Raw genomic sequence first — 14,912 nt, 5'->3', positions numbered from 1 at the left:
AATAACATTTCCAAAAAATTATATTTCCTTAGCTTTCGCATTCCTAACCCACTGTGTCGTCGTGCCAATCATAAATGTTCTTCTTCATTCACAAATGTAAACATTCGCGCTCTTACAACAGCACCCAAAACAAAATACAAACACACACACACACACGCGCGCACACAAACATTAAATATTGCACTTTACTGCGGCTGGTATTGTTATTGTTCACGCTGCTGGTGCTACTGTTACTACAACTTATTGATGGTGCTGCTGTTGTTGTTGTTCTTTAGAAACAGCGTGTGAGCGATTTTAAGTAAATGTAGAGCTGGTTATGGCCATCAGCAGCGCACCGACACTCGCTGCAGGGGGGGCTCGTCAATGAACACGTTTGGCAAAAACACACACACACACACCCAAATCGCTTTCGGCAAATTCTCTTAATTGGCGATATGCTCACGTTACACGTACCAGCGACCGACGGCCAAATAAACGTAACGGCTGAGGGCCTGAACGCCAAGCGACAAATAAACAAATGGACACACACGGATCCGGACTCGGACACGCACTGAACTTAACCCATTCAAAATTCGTAGTTTTTTTTTTTTGTTGTTGGTGAACAGGTGTGTTGTGCAGACGTGTGAGTGTTCTCGTTCTGGGTTTGTGTGTTTTGGGTGCGTGATTGCCTCAGCGATGTTGTTTTGTGTTTTTTTGTTTTTTTTTGTTTTTTGCAATAAAACACGAAAATCCAGTTAATATACTTTTCTAATTTCGCATTTGTTTAATTTTCTTTTGTTGTTAATTTATATAAATTTTGTAAAGATTTATTAAATGGCATACAATCAGCTGGCTGTTTAAATAAAATAAATTTATGACCAGCTCGACCACCGTTGCGATATCAGAGATACGTTGCCGATAACAAGGCGATGGAGAAGAAATTCTAACTGATTTTTCTTTTGTTAATAAATTTTGCCATTGTTTAATGGGTTGTTGTTGTTCTTGTTTTATTTCACAAAATTACTTTTTGGTTGAGTTTTATTTGAAAAATTCAAGTACTTGAACTCTGCCGTTGGTCACTAAAAATACTCCGCTTAGCTATTTTAAAACGTAACTTTCTGTTCGAGTTGCAAGTCCTGACTGAAATTTTAAATCGCACCACATGGCATTGTGACCGACCGGTGGCGGTAAATATATTTTGGTTCGATGGTTCGTTGATGATGTCCTTTTTGGTTGCCACAACAAGTTGTGAAGTGGTTTATAGGGTTGCCATCAAGTAAAGTTTGAATACTTTTGCCCGGATGAAACAAATATATAGAAGTGAAGAAGTGTTGCCATTTTTAGCGGAACAAACCCTTTTGTCAGCTACAAGTGACAACAATGTTGAATTTTCACGCCGAAGTCACGATTTAAGCCTTGATCTGTTTTTAGTGCATTTTATGACCTTAGAATGCTTGTATTATAAAATCGGAGGAAACACATATATCGGAGCTAACGCCATATCTGAACCAATTTAGTAAAAACTTGGTGGATTTTATTATATATCGTTTCGTTTCAGGAAATTTGGAGACGATCTATCGATGTCCTTCCGCCTGTCTGTCTGTCTGGTGCTCACGATAGCTCTCGAAGGCAGTATCCGATTTGATCCAAACTTGGTACATCGTAATATTATTGTCAACCTTAGATCGAGTTCGGAGATGGGCAATATCGGTACCATTCTGGTACCTCCCACACAAAATGTCAACATTTTCAGAGAAAATAATTTACTGCATAGAAAGAGAAAGGATAATCCGATTTTGCTAGATCAAAAAAAAAAAATGTGCGAAAATGGACAATATCGGTTCACTCAATCAAGTACCTCCCTCACAAACGGTCAAAATTTGGAATAATTATAACTCCTATAAAATGTAATGTCAGAGTCCGATTGTCCTCAAATTACACACATCACATTATTTTTATTTATCCAAGGTCTGGTCCCCCACAAAGGGTCGAAGTTTTGAATAATTATAACTCTTATAAAATCTGAAGTATTTACAATATTTTTATTTATACAAGGTCTGGTGTGAAGATAAAATATGTCGGTCCACTCCATCAAGTACCTCCCCCACAAAGGGTCAAATTTTTGAATAATTATAACTCTTATAAAGTTTGAAGTAAGTATCTGATGGTCTTCAAATTACACTCATCACAATATTTTTATTTATCCAAGGTCTGGTGTGAAAGTAAAATATGTCGGTCCATTCCTTCTGGTACCTCCCCAACAAAGGGTCATAATTTTGAATATTCATGAAGCTCATAAAACACAGAGTCAATATCTGATTCCATCAAGATCTCAATTTTTTCATCAACACAAGATCTGTTATTAAGATGCTAGGGATCGGACCATTCCTTCTGCTACCTCCCCCACAAAGGGTCAAAGTTTTGAGTAACCCAAACGATCATAAAATCCGAAATAAGCATCCTGTTCTCTTAAAATCACACACGTCACAATATTTTTATTAACCCAAAGAGGGTCAAAATTTGGAATATCCATAAAACTCATAAAAGGCGAAATTAACATCCGATTCCATCGAGACCTGGTACATCTCAATATTTTCATTGACACAAGACTTGTTTTAAGATGGTACAGATCGGACTATTTCTTCTGGTCAAAGTTTTGAATAACCTAAACGATCATAAAATCCGAAATTAGCATCCGGTTCTCTTCAAATTACACACGTCACAATATTTTTATTAACTCAAGGTTTGGTGTGGAGATGGAATATATCGGCCCACTCCTTCGGGCCAAATTTTGAATATCCATGAAGCTCATAAAATACGAAATTAACATCCGATTCCATCAAGACTTGGTACATCTCAATATTTTCATTAATACAAGATCTGTTATTAAGATGGTACAGATCGGACTATTTCTTCTGGTACCTCCCTCACATAGGGTTCCAGATTTTTGAAAAACAAAACGCTCAAAAAAAGCGAAACTCTTTTCAAATTTCACACATACAAACATTTTTGCTATCACAAGATATGCTGTTAAGATGATATATATATATCTTTACCTCTCCCATAAAGGGTCACAATTTTCAGTTCTTGTATCTGTCATAAATTGTCAAAAAAGTCAGCGATTCTTTTAAAATTGTTATGTCTAAATATTTCTCTCAACCAGAAATCTGAGATGAATATGGAATTTATGATTTCGCATAAAATTGGATATAAATGTTGGATTTTCTTGTAATTTTACCCAAATCAGTCGACTATATCCGATAACAAACGCACGTTTTAACATTTTCTTAAAATTATCACATATCTCATATAAAATGAAGGAAGCAGAAGCTAAGCATATTTATATCACATTTATTTAGGTTCGACAATATTGGCCTATTCCTTCGGAACCATCTCCATAGAGGGTCAACAATAATAGCAGAGGTCAAAATATATTTAAATAATCAAATATTGGCCTATACGTCTGTCGGCAAAAACAACTTAAAGTGTATCAGTCGTTTTTGCCGACAGACGTATACCCTCAGCCAATATTTGTGTTTCTTTTTGTCGAAAACACCGAAATGGGTAACCCTAATTTGATTAGATCATCTTGTTTTTGTAGTTTTTGTTTTTTCATTTTGGCTTAATTTCGGTGATATCAGCATGATGTGAATTGTTAACTTCAAAACATCAACAATTGTATAAATCAAGAAAACATTGTCAATTCTTAACTCAATTTTAATGTGGCGAATGTATCAATAAATCAGGGTTTATCTTTCGGTGTACTTTGTTATGGTGAGATTGAAACATGAAAAATAAATTAAATGGGATTAATAAACAGTCACAAATAAAATCAAAACGGAATGCAAAATCTTGGTAAAATGGCGATAGATCGCTTTGAACAATATGCCGCACAGTGATATGGAAGACCGTAACTTTTGAACACATATAAAGGACTAAATGGTACAAAATTCGGTACTGGGGGTCTGGAAACTCTGTACTATAATGGTACGAAAAGTACTTAATAGGACTTACAATTTGGTTGAAGGATTGGAGCTTAAATCCTGAAATTTTGATGTGGATGTCAATGTTGGTGCCTGTGGTTAAGAAAAGGAGGGTAAGGGTATAATGTCTTTGAGCATCTGTATGTAACGTGGAGAAAGAAGCGATATAGACCCATAGTTACTTTTGAGGATCTTCATAGAGTGAATTTATGCATGTCAGTCCGTCTGTCCGTTCATGTATTTTTTGAACAAAATTCAGATCGCATTTATTATACGATTGAGAAAAAAATTTGCAAACAATATTTGTTTGGCTCAAGACGAACCCTTATGAAATTCGCATCAGATTTAGATATATCTCTCATATATCTTCAACCGATTTTGGATTAATTGTGCCCCAAATGCTAATATAAGTCCAAATGACCTGTGTTTTGGTACATCCCACCGAATTCAGTCTAAAAGCAAGTACATCAAATTTGCTTCATCGCTTCAGATATAGCTGTAGCTCCCATATACATGTTTCCTACGATTTGGGGTTTTAAGATCCTCGCATGCGTAATATGCACTTCAGAAGAATGACATTTAGACATCAGATAATGCTCGAAAAAAAAACCTCTGTCAAATTGTATCGAGATCGGTTCAGATTAGGATATAGCTCCCATATATATCTTCAACGGATTTTGGGTTAATTCTGCACCAAATGGCTAATATCAGCCCAAATGGACTGAATTTCGGTAATTACTACTGAATTCATCCTATAAACCAGTACTTTAATTATAAATCGGTTCAGATATAGCTATAGCTATAGCTCCCATATATATGCTTTATCCGATTTAGGGTTTAAAGTCTCTTAGAAGTGTAATATGCATTCCACGACAATGATCTTTGGTACAAGATATCAGATATAGCTCTGAAATAAGTGTATCAAATTTTGTCAATATCGGTTCAAATTTGTATAAAGCTCCCCCGCTCTTCAACTGATTTCGGGTTAATTGAATTGAATTTTGTTACATCTGACCGAATTCAGTCTGGAAGCAAGTAGTATTCATTCGACAACAATGATATTTGGTACCAGATATCTTATAAAGCTCGGAAATACCTTTGTCAAATTTTATCGAGAACGGCTAAAATTTGAATATAGCTCCCATATATATTCCTAATCCGATTTCAGGTTTATTGAGCAATTAATGGCTAATATCAGCCCAAATTGAGTGAATTTCGGGATGTACGTTTTCATTTTGTGCAACTCGGCTCCGATATATATTTTATACCCCAATTGGCTGTTGAATTTGTAATGAATTGTATGCTTAGATACCGTCCAATTTTTCGGATTTCTAACTCTTGAATCCTGAGCATGTCAAAATAACTCTCTCCCAGCTAAAGACTTTGACTTCAAAAACCGATGGACATATATTATTTATGAGTTCATTATACCCTCAGCCATATGGCTACAGAGGGTATATATCATTTGATACGGTCGAAACGTGCCTAGTCAAAATAATGGTTTCAGACCCTAGGTCTCTTTGGACCAAATTCGTTTCAGAACATTTGGATTCGATCTAGCGATGTCCATCCGTCCGTCTGTCTGTCTGGCTGGCTGGTGCGCACGATAACTCTCGAAGGGAGTATCCGATTTGGTTAGACCGAGTTCGGAGATGGGCAATATCGGTCCACTCCTTTTGGTATATCCTCCACAAAAGGTCGAAATTTTCAAAAATATATATTTTTTGCACAGAAAGAAAAATGATAATCCGATTTTGCTCCAACTTTGCATGTCCTAATATTTGGGTCAGTGTTAGGTCTGATGCGAAAATTGACAATATCGGTTCGCTCCTTCTGGTACCTCCCCCACAAAGGGTTAACATTTTAAATAATTACAACTCTCATAAAATGTGATTTGAGAGTCCGATTGTCTTCAAAATTTACACATCCCAATATTTATATTAAGCTAACGTCTGGTGTTAAGATGGAATATATCGGTCCACTCCTTCTGGTACCTCCACCACAAATGGTCGGAATTTTCAAAAAATACCTCCCTCACAATTACTCAAAATTTTGAATATCCATGAAGCTCATAAAAAGCGAAATCAACATCCGATTCCATTCCAGACAAGGTACATCTAAAATATTTCCATCAATACAAGATCTGTTATAAAGATGGTAGAGATCGGACCATTTCTTTTGCTATCTGCTTTAAATAGGGTTCAAGATTTTGGAAAACAAAACGCTTAAAGAAAGCGAAATAGGAATCCAACTCTCTTCAAATTTCAGACATAAAAAGATTTTTGCTAACACAAGATCTGTTGTGAAGATGCTATATATCTGCGAACCCCTTCTGGTACCTCACCCACAAAGGGACCCCTTTCAATAGATTTTCCCCATAAATTGGATATAAATGTTCGATTCATAATAATATTTATATCATATTTATTTAGGTCCATTATGAAATGGACAATATCGACCCATTCTTTCAAAACCCACTCCGTGGGGGGTCAAGAGTATGAAAATTCATAATAGATGTAAAAATAGTTTTAAAAACCGGCCGATACTTTTGTATAAGCTGACTTGTGGCAACACTCCTGCCTTGTAAATGTGTTAGTTCCACATGAATTTCCAACCTATGCGCATGCCTTTGTATTGCAACAAAGTTCTTGGTTGAAACAAACATGTATGGCCAACTTGTCATAATCTTGTTTTCATTTAACATCAGCCCGTTGGGTGATTTGTTGCTTGTTTAGATGGATGGTTGGTTGGTTGGTTCATCAAAACGAAAACCATGTCAAATTACATTACATTAGGAAAGGTTACTTCTTCGCCGATGCTTGGACGTAGTCGCCCCCTCACAGAAAACGTTTCCAAGTCTAAAAGCACCTGTGTGCTTCTCTGCCTCAGTGGAGTGTGGTTGTTTGTTTATGTTCGTGTTGTTGTTAAGGAAATATTGTTGTTTGCTTGGTTTTATTGGCGCACATATCCGCAAGCATTTGTTGTCCGTTCGTATCCTTTTGGAGAGTACGTGTTTGAATCATTCACAATTCTTTTTTTCTTTTCAATGAATTTCAACAAGTTGTTGTCCTATATTTATGTGTGTGAGTTTTTTTTTTCTATTCTTCTGTGTGTGAAGGATTGTTAGTGGAATTGTGGGTGTGTGTGTGCGCGCGTTTGGAAGAATATTAGTTTGATTTGTGTGTTTTTGGTTTGGTTTGGCATAAAGGGATGGAGAATGAATTCTAAAGGGCCTTTTAGTATTAAAGAACTGAAGGAAATATTTAATCTTTAAAAAATCTGGGTAAAATTTTACATTAATAGAAAAATTATTGACCGCATTATACTTTATCCATAGACGACCTTTGGAAGGTCATGAAATTATGGATGCTGGAAGTGGGTCTTCTGCACTTAGAAAACCTGAAAAAGTCATTTAGAAGTAAATCATACAAAATCATATTAAACTGCTTTAAAATACGGACATTTTAAGGGACTTCAATCTACTGGCGACCTATAATATAATAGGGATAAACAAAAAAATAAAAAAATAAACATTCCAAAAAAAATAAAAAGTTAATAAGCACTAAGCAGTGGGCCGGGCCGTACTTTAAATATCCTCCACCAATTGGATCAAATTTCGAAATAATAAAAATAGAATCCGTTAAAAATTCTGTTAAAATCTTAAAAATGCCGAATACAGGGAGTTATTTTGGGGCCTATATGTAGACGTGCGCCTGCATAGAAAATTTTCTGTTACAGGCTAAAGTATCCGTTACTAACTGCAAATACGAAATTTTAAATAATTCCGGAGAATAATAAAAATAATATTATCAAAATACCGATTAACAGATATTTAGGGGCTATCCGAAGATCAGGACCTGCATAGACAATTTACTGTAACAGGCTGTAGTACTTGCTATGATCTAAAAATAAGAAATTTGAAATAATTCCGGTGAATAATGTATCTAAAATCGTCAAAATACGAGTATGGAGAGGTATTGATACATGGGGGTTATACGAAGACCTGGACCTGCAACGATAATTTTCTGTCATAGACTGCAGTACCCATTAGGAACTTCAAATACGAAATTTTACACAATTCCGGTGAATAATGTCGCTAAAATTATCAAAATACTGAATATCGGGAGGTACCTTTAAAGGAGGGCTATACGAAGTCCTGGACCTGCATAGGCGACTTTCTGTCATAGACTATAGTACCCATTAGGAACTTCAAACACGAAATTTGAAACAATTCCGGTGAGTAATGTTGCTAAAATCATTAAAATACTGAATATCTGGAGATACCGTTATATGGGGGCCATACGAAGACGTGGACCTGCACAGACAATTTTTTGTCATATGCTGTAATATCCATTACGAATTTCCAATAACAAATTTGAAACGATTCCGGTGAATAATGCCGCTAAAATCATCAAGCGAATATCGGGAGGTAACGTTATGTGAGGGCTATATGAAAACGTGGACCTACATGTCCCATATACGAACTTAACCTGCCTACTGGAAAAATAAACACGTGTGCAAAATTTTAGCTTCTATCTCAATTCGTTCAAAAGATAGAGTGATTACAACAGACAGACGGACAGACAGTCAGGCAGACAGACAGACGGACATGGCTAAATCGGCTTAAAATTTTACGCAGATGAAGGATATATATACTTTGTGGTGTATGACATGAGTATTTCGAGGAGTTACAAACGGAATGACAAAGTTAATATACCCTCCATAGTATGGTGGAGGGTATAAAACGAAGAAGCAATAGAAAAACACCAACAGATTTTCAATGGAGTTTTTCTTTAACCTTTCGAATTATTATGAGGATAGCAAGAAGCTTATACAGAAAATTAAAAATGAAACCGAAAAACAAGATCTGGAAAAGTGGAGTGGAAGCTTCAGAAAGCAAACTTAACAACAGCAACAGGAGACATTGAGCACGAAAATCCCGGGGCAGTGAGGAAACCCGGGAACCATAACATAACAATGGAGCAACAGTTTCGGGCGTTACATGAGAAGATGTAGGAATTAATGCCAGAACAATTGACGCAGATGATGCTAGGCCAACAACTACTTTCACTTTCGTAACGTCCTACAGAAATAGGTCCAATATTGCTTTCATGAAATGAAAATAGGCACAAAGCATTATATTGTGGATCAAAAGGTCTACATCCTGCAAAATAGTAGTTTTCCTTCAAGATGTCGCAAGCAACAGTCCAGCTCATGAGTGAGGTGCGATATAAGGCCCTTTTCCCCCACTGAAGCCCTGGTCTATTGTTTTCATTCTCCTACTTTAAGGAGTGTGACAAAACTTTATTTTATGTTAGTTGCTGTTCTTGTTGCTGCCTTTTGCCATTAGTCTTCGCCTGTGAATTGACTAACTGACAGACACTCACAACAATATCTACTTTATTCCGCTTGGATGTAATTGCAAGAAGAACAGGACAACAACAACAAGTGTATCACTTGGAGGAACAAACAACTTTAGAATCACACATGGAATAATAATGTCACCTCTTCCTGGTTATGTCGTCGTTGGCACATCCACCATACTTTGTGCGTGCGTGTGTGTGTGTGTGTGAAATACGTAGTGGGTGAGTTTGTGCGTGTGTCCACTATTTCACATAACTAAGTGCATGCACAATATTGTTTTATTTCTGATGTTGTTGTTTTTTTTTTCTTTTTCATATTTTCTTTTTTCAAAAAGGACTCACATATCTTAAAGAACGTCCGCACGTACACACACACACACACATATACACACGTTTGCTGGGTGCATATTTCAGTAAATACATGCCTGCCATAGAAGCTCACAACTTTGGAATTTATGACACTCTGCGAACGAGAAGAAGGTCATATCTATCGTAATATCTTTACTTCGTTCAAACAGTCATGTCGGATAAAATAGCATTGTTTGCGATGGGAAAATTCTTGGCAAAATCTACGTTAATGGCTGTTTGAAAAAAATCCTTTAAAAATCCACGAATTGACTGAAAACACTGTCCAATTTCGGGGAAAATCCCGCAGGAACATAGAATGAAGAAGGTGAATTGAATCAAGAATCGTAGCATAAGGTTATGTTCCTTTCTCGCATCTGTACATTTGGTCCTTTGAGCCGTATAGAGAATAGAATCTATAACCGAACGATGCGGTAGTGTTTCTATTCTCACTTTCACATTGGTCCTTCGAGCCGGGTAGAGAATTGAATCTACACCCGAACGATGCTTTAGGGTTTCTTTTCTCATTAGAAAGATTAGGAAAGTAAAGCAAGTTTTGAAAGTTCACATGGAAAAGTAGCCAAAATAAATAGATGAGTCAAGTTCTCCCTTCTTCCACACTTTTAGAAATTTTCGAATTAAGATTCCTCGGAATCCGAACATTTTAGGTATATAGTGTCTTCGGCAATATTTCAGATAAAAATACAAAGCATAAATGGGTCTCTTTGGACATTTTTTAAGTATGGTTCAAAACTTCCTTTGAACGAGATCGTAGCAAATCAAAATATTTTACAAATTTTTTTGTCATAAAATGCTACTGTAGGTCCTAGAATCTTAGCAAGACGTCAGGATTTGTAGTATATATAAAAAACATTTTAGGGTGAAAGACGTACTTTTTGTGATTTTGTGCAAAAGTAAAATGTGATTTTTGTCTTTGACATCATCCTTCTAAAATGATGGTTTGTTGGAGTTTTTATACCCTCCACCATAGTATGAAGGGTATATTAAGTTTGTCATTCCGTTTGTAACCCCTCAAAATATACATTTTAGACCACACAAAGTATATATATTCTTGATCAGCATAAAATTCTATGTCGATTTAGTGATGTCCGTCCGTAGTCCGTCGTCGAAGGTTGATAAAATTTTACTCTAATGTATGTTATGTCTGCAGGACTTTTGGTATTGAAAATGGGTCATGTAGGTCCACGTTTTAGTACAGACCCCATATAATGGTACCTCCTTATTTTCGGTATTTTGGTGATTTAAGTGACATTATTCGCCGGAATTGTTGCAAATTTTGGTATCTGAAGTTCGTAATGGATACTATAGCCTATGACAGAAAATTGTCTATGAAGGTCCACGTCTTCGTATAGCCCCCATATCTCCCGATATTCGATATTTTGATGATTTTAACAAAACTATTCACCGGAATTGTTTAAAATTTGGTATTTAAAGTTCGTAATATATACTAGAGCCTATGACAGAAAATTGTCTGTGCAGGTCCACGTTTTGGTATAGCCCCCATATAATAGTAGTCCCCATATTCGATATTTCGATGATTTTAGCTACATTATTCACAGATTTTTTTTCGTTTCGCATTTCGCATTTGAATAATGTAATGACAGAAGTTGCCTATGCATGTCCACGTCTTCGTATAGACACGTCTTCGTATAACAGCTACATTCGATATTTTTTAAGATTTTAACAGAATTTTTAACGGATTTTAAAATGGTGGAGGGTATTCCAAGTTCGGCCCGGCCGAACTTACAGCTTTTCTACGTCTCCATAATTACTGAAAAAATTGAATTTTGTCGCACTGTAATATAAATTCTTTTAAGGTCCACGAATATTGAAAGATAATTTTATATAATATTGTCCTTGAAAAGTATTCCTAAGGAATCCTTACATCCCTGAATAAATTCACGTTATTACCCTAATTTTTTTTAAATCCTTAAGAAATATTCTCCTTGATAAAAATATTTTTAAAAAATTTCCCTGAAAAATATTTGAACGATTTAATTTAGAAACCCACGTTAATATCCTTTAGAAATATTCCTTAAAACATTCTTGAGAATCCACGTTAATGTCCCTTAAAAAAATATTCTTTAAAATTTAAAGTTCTTCAAAAAAAAAAAAAAAAAAAAAAGAAAATTAAAAACCAATGTCCTTCACAAAATATTCCTATTCCAGACATTTAAACGTATTTTTTTAATTGCCAAACTCGTTCCAAATGTTGAAGGGTATTCAAAGTTCGGTCCGGTACTTACAGCTTTTTTACTTGTTAGCTCTACTTGAAAAAAATTTCCTTGAAAAATATTTGAAAAGATTTCATTTATGTCCCTGATTGTCCTTTAAGAATATTATTTAGAAACCGACGTTAATTCCTATAGAAATATTCCTTAAAAAATATTCTTAAAAATTAATGTACCTCAAAAATTTTTTTCTTGGAAATTCACGTTAATGTCCTTCAAAAAAAAAAAAAAAAAAAAAAAAAAAAAAAAAAAAAAAAAAAAAAAAATCTCTAAAAACCGCAAAATATTCCTAAAAATCGACGTTAATGTCCTTCAAAAATTGTACATAAAAAACCAGGTTAATGTCCTTCAAAAAAAAAAAAAAAAAAAAAAAAAAAAAAACAAAATCTCTAAAAACCGCAAAATATTCCTAAAAATCGACGTTAATGTCCTTCAAAAATTGTACATAAAAAACCAGGTTAATGTCCTTCAAAAAAATTTCATAAAAAACCAGGTTATGTCCTTTAAATATTTTTTCATAAAAATCCACGTTAATGTCCTTAAAAAATATTCACAAAAATCATTTAAAATTGTTTTTCTTGAAGATCCACGCTAATGTCCTTTAAAATTATTTTTCTTGAAAATCCACGCTAATGTCCTTTAAAATTATTTTTCTTGAAAATCCACGCTAATGTCCTTTAAAATTATTTTTCTTGAAAATCCACGCTTATGTCCTTCAAAATTGTTTTTCTTGAAAATCCACGCTAATGTCCTTTAAAATTGTTTTTCTTGAAAATCCACGTTAATGTCCTTCAAAATTGTTTTTCTTGAAAATCCACGTTAATATCCTTCAAAAATATTCTTACAAAATATTCTTGTCCAAATCCACGATAATGTCCTTCAAAAAATATTCCTAAAAATTTCAAGTTAATGTCCTTAAAAATATTCTTAAAAATCCACGTTAATGTCCTTACAAATATTCTTAAAAATCCACGTTAATGTCCTTACAAATATTCTTAAAAATCCACGTTAATGTCCTTCAAAAAATATTCTTAAAAATCCACGTTAATGTCCTTCAAAAAATATTCTTAAAAATCCACGATAATGTCCTTAAAAATATTCCTAAAAATTTCAAGTTAATGTCCTTAAAAATATTCTTAAAAACCCAGGTTTATGTCCTAAAAAAAAATTCCCAAAAATCCACTTTAATGTCCTTTAAAAAATATTCTTAAAAATTCACGTTAATGTCCTTTAAAAAATATTCTTAAAAATCCACGTTGATGACCTTCAAAAAATATTATTGTCCTTCAAAAAATATTCTTAAAAATCCAAATTAATGTCCTTCAAAAATTTTTCTAAAAAATCAAAAAATATTCTTGTCCTTCAAAAATATTCTTAAAAATCCACGTAAATGTCCTCCAAAAATATTCTTGTCCTTCAAATAATATTTTAAAAAAATCCACGTTGATGTCCTCCAAAAAATATTCTTGTCCTTCAAAAAATAGTTTTAAAAAATCCACGTTAATGTCATTCAAAAAACATTCTTGTTCTTCAAAAAATATTACTAAAAAATCCACGTTAATGACCTTCATAAAATATTCTTGTCTTTCAAAAAATATTCTTAAAAATCCACGTTAATGTCCTTCAAAAAATATTATTGTCCTTCAAAAAATATTCTTAAATATCCAAATTAATGTCCTTCAAAAAACAAGTTAATACTCGTGATTGTCCTTGAAAACTATTTTTAAAAAAATATTCAAAAAATCGCATTGATGTTCCTGATTGTCTTTGAAAAGACCTTCTAAAAATCCACAATCATTAGTATGCTGGCCGTTGGAAAAATATTCCTAAAAATTTAAATTATTCTGAAAAAAATCATTGTTCGCGTCAGACAGACTGGGTGCCTTTTGATTAATTTTCAACTTTATCAATGCGTACATGTGAACGTATTTCTTGGTTGATAAGCTGACATCGCAACGCTATGCTTCGTAATTAGGTATTCACCCAATTTGTGCCTATCAATACGATTATTAATAGTCATGCATCATACTACGTTAGTACCAACTCAAAATATAACGCGCCTCTAAAGGTGTAAATACGTCACAGGCGGTTTATTGTCGGCATTAAATTAATAACTTTCTTCGATTTAAATTTTTTTCGATATGGCTTTGAGTAACGGCATGATCTCATGAATTCGGAACACAAAAGTCATGAAAATAGTTCAATAAATATTAATAAAAGTTAATTAATTTTCTTTTTATTATTTTTATATGAAGTCTGCTGCTATTTAACTCCCCACTACTGCTCTGCCTTGTAGTGACATCAAACATTGTCGAGCAAATGCTACGTTCATCTGCACATGATTTTGTTATCATGCAAACGGAAATTAAGTTAAAAATTTAAAACTTTTACAAATTGAAGTGCGGTATCACACGAGCGAGTGCGAGTGGTGCATTTCAAAAACACATTCGAATGGGAAATGCAATTTCTGAGAGCGTTCCTCTTCTCGAACTTCTTCCTTCGCATATGAATATGTCTGGAAGTTTCTTGTGCTGAGGCTCTGGAAATTCTTTGCATCTCCTTGACAAACATCCGGTGGGAAAAAGGAAATCATGTGGAAAAGGTCAAAGGAGTTAACTCATATGAGTAAAGGAATCAACTGCACAATTGAGAGGAAATAAATTTTGATGATTTTAAGGAAACAAATCATATTGAAAATTAAGCTAAACAAACAGGTGTGTGGTATTTTTAAATAATAAATGCAGATGTTTTTAAATTTAATTAGAATAAAAATAATTAGAATAAAATTGAAATAAAATTTATATTTTTGTTTGTTTATCTTGCATTAAATTCGCTAAGTTTAGCTAAAAATATTAAGGGGTTTATTGTTATATATAATATTTTTATCTGTTCTGAGTTGTGGGATTTGGAGCATTCTGTAGCCAATTTTCGTTTCCACAGAAAAAAAAATAAATAATAATAAAACAAAAATTAAAAATATATTTTAAAAT

At 33.9% G+C, this 14,912-nt stretch overlaps 1 protein-coding gene across 3 annotated transcripts in view; it reads right to left on the bottom strand.

Moving 5' to 3' along the window:
- LOC101901364 (neprilysin-1) overlaps nucleotides 1–14,912 on the bottom strand; it is a 64,652-nt gene that overhangs the window by 38,926 nt on the left and 10,814 nt on the right. Inside the window, exon 1 of one of the 3 annotated variants that reach the window (XM_059132068.1) lies at nucleotides 1,039–1,100. The exons of 1 other annotated variant lie outside the window; for it this stretch is intronic. The gene's annotated coding sequence lies outside the window, so the exon portion shown is untranslated. Of the gene's footprint in view, nucleotides 1–189; nucleotides 397–1,038; nucleotides 1,101–14,912 lie in introns of those variants that run through there. One more of the 3 variants, XM_059132069.1, reaches the window with a different exon arrangement.

This window comes from Musca domestica, unplaced genomic scaffold (genome assembly GCF_030504385.1).
Source record: "Musca domestica strain aabys unplaced genomic scaffold, Musca_domestica.polishedcontigs.V.1.1 95, whole genome shotgun sequence".
Classification (NCBI taxonomy): Eukaryota; Metazoa; Arthropoda; class Insecta; order Diptera; family Muscidae; genus Musca; species Musca domestica.
This window is presented reverse-complemented; position numbering and strand designations above follow the sequence as displayed.